The sequence below is a fragment of the Haliaeetus leucocephalus genome, unplaced genomic scaffold, assembly GCF_000737465.1.
Source record: "Haliaeetus leucocephalus isolate CR32 unplaced genomic scaffold, Haliaeetus_leucocephalus-4.0 Scaffold273, whole genome shotgun sequence".
Taxonomy (NCBI): Eukaryota; Metazoa; Chordata; class Aves; order Accipitriformes; family Accipitridae; genus Haliaeetus; species Haliaeetus leucocephalus.
This window is the reverse complement of record NW_010972709.1, coordinates 9,446,827-9,452,826: the sequence shown is the minus strand read 5'-3', so window position 1 is coordinate 9,452,826 and position 6,000 is coordinate 9,446,827. Positions and strand designations below refer to the sequence as shown.

General features: G+C 47.9%; 1 protein-coding gene across 3 annotated transcripts in view; it reads right to left on the bottom strand.

Annotated features, from left to right (window-relative positions):
• Positions 1 to 1,941, bottom strand: part of LOC104833106 (opsin-5-like) — a 16,581-nt gene extending 14,640 nt beyond the window's left edge. For 2 of the 3 annotated variants that reach the window (XM_010569662.1, XM_010569664.1), the window contains exon 1: positions 513 to 1,941. The gene's annotated coding sequence lies outside the window, so the exon portion shown is untranslated. The remainder of the gene's footprint in view (positions 1 to 512) is intronic. The other variant, XM_010569663.1, reaches the window with a different exon arrangement.
• Between the last annotated feature and the right edge of the window lie 4,059 nt (positions 1,942 to 6,000).

The window sequence follows — 6,000 nt, the reverse complement described above, 5'->3', positions numbered from 1 at the left end:
GCACCGGCGGCCGCGGACAGCTCCGCTCCCGCCGCGCCCTGACCGCGCCGGGCTCTGCCGGCGCCGGGCTGGGCTCTGCCTGCACCGGGCTCTGCCTGCACCGGGCTGGGCTCTGCCTGCACCGGGCTCTGCTCTGCCTGCACTGGGCTCTGCCCTGCCCTCGGTGCTGGGCACGGTCCCCGGGCTGGGGAGGCCGGGGGACGCCGTCCCCACAGCCGGGGCAGCTCCCGTGCTGCAGGGCTGGCACGGCCAGCTCAGCCCGGGGCACCCGGCTTCCCCTGCAATCTGCTCCCCACCAGGCACTCAGCCCAGGCACCCTCCTCCCCAGCCGCACATCCCCACACCAACGGGCCCCGAAGCCGCTGTTTTCGTAGCGAGAGAAACTGAGGCACGGAGACCGTAGTTTAAAGCAGCACCCCGTGGCCTCACAGCAGCCCCAGGCTCACTTTTCCCTCCCCTTGGCCACCTCCTCTCATCCCCCCGCAGGGGAGGCAGGCTGGTAATTCACTCACCTCTCCCTGAAGATCTGGCGGGCCACCCGGCATGACCCCATGCTGTGCCGTGAGGTGCTCCAAGGACATGTTCCAGAGTGACAGAGGAGACGAGGAGGTGGGGATCGCTGTGCTGAGGCTGTTGCCAATCAGAGCTGGGTTTTGTTTTCCACCCAAATCGCTTGACCTGCCTCTGCTTGGCAAAACACGAGTCATGACCACCACTTACCCATGCATTTTGTTAATTCTCTCACACCAAGAGCTTTCCCTTGGTTGCCAGTTAGAAATGGGAACAGTATCAAAAATCCTAGTGCTCATTTTTATAGCTCCAAATATTGTCAGGACTGCTGGTCAGCTTGGATTCAGGTGCTTAAATTTGCTTCAGAAAGGAACCCTGAAGCTGGAGAAATGGACGGCAATAGCACAGCAATAGCCTTACATACTCTACGTGCTTTGGAAAAAGCCTTCATGAGAAACTTTTATGGACTAAACAGCTATGTAAATAGATACATACTGAGATTATTATAAACGAAAGTTAGTTGTTGTTTGTGTTCCAGAAACACAAAGGCCTCAGCCAAGTTTGAGGCCCCGTTGTGCAGTCCCCTCCACGTGGCCAGAGTTAACCCAAAGAGCCTGACATCCATCAGGCAACACGCTCCATTTTCTCCCTTTCACCTGGAATGGACCTGAGGCATGACATTCAGTGACACGCCAAGGGACACAGAGAGTTCTCAGCAGAGTCACAAGCACAAATAGGAGGAGCAGCACTTTCCGTGCTGCACACACCGTGCTACACACAGGGACTGCAAATAGTTACTAAACTGTGGCCACGTTTGCACAACTGCATTATTTTTTAGCAGTTTCCTTGGGAAACAGACCTCCATCTCAGTCTGTCTTTCCACAGCAACACCGCTCCTCCCCAGTAGCACTTCATTCATCAGCCATTCTCACCCAGATTTGGAAGAGGGATTGAAGTCTTTGAGACAATTTAGTTCCCACCTGGTTTGTGCAGTAGGGAAAGATCCCAGGAGCGGGCTGAGGTGGTGAGAAAGCTCAGCAGAGATGCCATGGGGCAGGCAGCTCATCAAGCAGCACCCACAGACACCTGCTTGCTGCCTTCCTTCTTGTCTGCAAGAGATTTCTCAAGAGAGATGGAGGAGATGGGGTTACAGAGGTGATGAGACAGAAAGCCAAACCTGCAGGAAACTAGACTTCATAAGGTCAGCTGTTCACAGAACAGCTTTTTTTCTTAAAGCCTAAGCACATGGTGAGCCCTGCTTAAACCCAGACCTACCGCACTCTCTCAGGATTGCTTTTTTTATGGCAATGATTGAGGCACAGAGCAAGTCTTTAAAGGAGCACTTTTGATCTGGGATTTAACCAACAGGTTGATTTCTAGAAATCAAAATTGACCTGAAGCATAATTCCTTGCTGTGAATCCTAGGGAATTTGGTATGGCCTTTGTTATCTCAAGCATCTAATTTTGTTTTCTAAGCTCTCCCTTCTTCTTCCCCCCCGCCCCCCCCCTTCCCCAACAGAAAGAGAGTATTTGAGCTATAAGTCCCCCAAAGGAACAAGAGCCCAATTGACAGAAAATGACCACAGGATGCTGGCAGCATTACAAAGACAACAGAAGAAGTATGTCAAACCTACACAATGTCACCTGTCCCAGAAGTAATATTTCTGGCTGGCAGCCAGGAGAGTCTAAAGTGGAAAAGACTTGCCAAGCAGGTTACGGCCTGTGATTAGGCAGGCAACTCAGAGAACCCTGTTCCCCTTTCAACACCAACATTAATCACAGCATTGGGACTGTAATTCTGTTTCATTTTTCTCTGTCTCTGTCTCTCCCTCTCTGCCCTGTGGGCCACAGGCAAAGGCTAACCTCAAGTTTTTGATTCCTCTTTGGCCACCTCCTGAAGAGTCCTACTCGAGTTCAATCTCAAGACTGTAAGTCCTTAGTTTTGCTCCCAATCCATCAGAGCCCATTTGCACCAGCTGAGGTGGCTTTGTACAGCAGATCTGGTTAGTCTAAGGTCTTGGTTCCAGCTACTCCTCCAAAAGACACCAGGGTTTAACTCTCTAAATGCCTGTTTAATACTGTTCTCCTGTCAAGAACAGCTTCCCTGTTGGAAGAGACTTTCTCCAGATGCTTTTGTAAGTCTGCTAATCAAATCAAACAAGCTTTTTCATGTAATTAAACATTTAGGTTTTTAAGCATACAAAAGCAGAATTTGCAGCATAATTGCAGAAAACAGGGGAATGGCAGTGAGCACAGGGACAGGGCAAATCCCCTGCTCACTGGTGAGCCAGGAGGACACTGCAGCAGCTGGTATGACCTCCCCTTTAACAACGCCAGCCACCAGACCTAGGAGCAAGCATTCCAGATTCCACCTTTGAAATGAAGCTTATGGGCTCTTTTTCTTACAAAGAACTTGAAAGTGAAAACAAAAAACTGAAAATTACTGTGGCTCTTCAAAATGGGTATCTGGGTTCTCCTTTAGCCAAGGGAAGCTGGTGGGGAAGAAAATGCACATCCACACACGTGTGTGCACATGCTACGTCTTCCTGTCCAGAGGAAACCAGTAAGTCGAGTTATAGCCAAAGAGCAACACAGCTCACCTCCTAAAGCTTTCAACCAGCTCTCCACACAGTGACAAAAATCTACAAAAGTTGCCTTGTTTTGCAGCTGCACCAATGAAACATTATATTCGCTGCTGCTTGCTCAGGCTTTCAGCCTTTCAGGGCAGGTTGCTGCTTCCTCAGCATGCTGCTCTCCCGCCGTGGGGCCAGCTCTCCTGCTCCCCAGCTGGCCCAGCAAGGATGCGAGTATCACTTTTGCACCAGGTGAAGAAGGGACAGTGCAGCCCAGCTGCTACCCATCAGAGGTGCTTTGCAGCGCTGTGCCCTTGCCCAGGCTCAGCTCAGCGTTTCTGCAGTCCAGATGGTGGGAAGTAACCTGAAACTCATATCCCTCTGCCTTTTAGAAACTACCAGCTCGCCACCAGATACGGGACCCTTTCCTGGGAGCACCCCATTAAAATGCTGGCAGCACAACTCTGATAGTGTTGGAGATAAGGAGATGAAACTTTGAGAACCACTGCTCTGGCTGTGTTTGGACTTCTTTCCCTGTGGTTCTGCCCCTGTGCTGGAAGACACTGACTGCAAGAATTTGTAAGCATACCAGCGCATTCAGTCATTTAAACTACATAATTGTGCACCCAATTTGTATGTGCAAATACTACAACCTTTTCCGTGCAAACTGGGCATTTTGACACACAAGCATTCATTATGGAGATGTATGTTTACAGTTAATTTACTTGTGTAATAACTGTACATGGAAAATAGACACACAGCTGTGCCTCTCTTCTGCATATCAACCTTGATGCCAAATACTGCCCCAGCGGCAACCTCCGGCTGGGAATTCTCATCCTTACTGCAGTATGTGCTTTGCGAGAGTGAGCAGGGAAAGCTGTTTTTAAGAGGCCAAGGACAAGAGGTACACGGCTGAGGGCAGTGCTGCCAATGTTGTCAGGTGCTCAGTTCTTTGTATGTTTCTTCCATCTCTGACCATTTTTCTGCATTGATGGTGAAATGAAAAAGAATTCCTTGGGGTACCAAAGGGACATGGCAGAGCGTCTGTTTTCTGAGACAAAGGAGAAGGGATGCTGCTGCCCAGCAAAAGATAGCAAGCCAGCTCATCAGATCTGTAAGGAACTAATTTCAGTAAAGATAAGACAAACAAACATCAACTGGGGATAGCGAATATCCTGGGAAAACACTGGAAGTTCCCCAGTACCAGGAGACTAAAATGATTCAAAGGGGGGGGGGAAGAAGACAGAAACAGATTGGTGTGGTGGAAAGTTAATTCCCATGCTTGCTCTGCTGTGGAACAGGTGTCTGAGAGACCATCCAGCTACAACATCATTGGAAGAAAGTTCCAGCGTAATATATAAGATATTCTAATTGCTACATCTAATTATGAGGAAGAGTAAATCACCATGAAAATATTATCTGTCAGACAGAGTATAAACACGAAATTGACAATCAAACTGAGAGCTGTCATCCATCTTCAGAGGTTGCTGCTGTGTATAAAAAGACACTGCTTGTATTCATGAAGTAGAAGAGTGCTTCTGGAGTTATTGTAAAGTCCTATTAATCCGATAAGTCTTTAAATATTTACATAAACTTGATCCAAAAATGAAAACTTCTTCAAGTATATTTTCTCAAACTGAAGACCAGTAGGAGCCTGCATTATCAAACTGGATTTTGCAAAGGCAGCTGGAGAGATATTTATAACAGTGCTTTGTGAAACATCTGGTACTAATCGAACTAAAGAATTTTTAATTAGCCATTAATTTCCTCAATAACACAAAAGTCTAGACCACCTGCCATGACCACAGACAGGTCTAACTAAACCAGGGACCCTAAGAAGGCAGCATGGTCTGTGCACCTTGCCCTTAAAGCTCAAATTTTTATACCTTTATTCACGTCTTGCTCTTCCACCATCAAAGGCCATGTAAACAAAGTAAAATGGAGTCACTGTCACACATGGATGATGCCTTCAACCAGACCCGACCTACATGCCCACCAAGTGCCCCTAGGGCCTCATCCTTACCATTTTCAGTGAGCAACTCGTAGCAATTCCCAACCTCAGCCTGGAATTGAGCCCAGGCTCAGGAGGCCCCAGCCGGCTCCTTGGGTCGATGCTGACGGCGAGCATGAACATCTGCTGTACAGCGGCCAAACCAGCCTGCGTCCCACGGCAAGATGGTTGTGTTGGCACTAGCGACAGGTTTGAGAGTGAGCTATAGACAGACAGGCTCCTTTACGGGCTGTACTTCTCAGAGAGTGAATCGAGCAGCCCCTCCAATCTGTGATGGTTGCTTTAATGACCAAGGCTGAGATTTTGGCTTCTGCCTTTTGAACAGAAAGCTCTGTGGATGTGCTACACGCATCCACAAGCTGCTTCAGCTATATAAAAATGCTATTAGGCTTTTCCTTGTTACTGATCCATAGCCAAGGCAGCAAGTGCCAGTTTTATCGCACAGACCTCCTACCTTCCCAAACTGTTATTGGTCTTTTTGATGTATCTATCTATTGTGTTTTTAAGAAATGAAGGGCTGATGGAGTTCAGATTTCCATTTAGGATTTTTAAAGCACAACAGCTGGGAGGTCATTTGTGAATTTATTGGATTTTATTGCTTTGGTGGTACAAATGTTTTATTTTAAAATTAAATTAAGTTATCCAGTATCCTCTGTGAGCGCTTCCATCATTGATAAAAGCACTGACGGACTCAGAGGCAGGACGGACTCTACATCATTGCAGTCAATCATGAGACTGAGACTATCCTGAAATCCATGGAATTCCAGGGTCTGAGGAATTTTGCAAGTGACCCGTTCCTGAGTAGTAATGGCTTTTAATTCCTCCCTAATGATCTCCTTGGCTCGAGTTGGGTCTTGAATCACAATTTTCTGCCCTCAGTCTTAAGCAGTGGTGTTTCTCTTCCTT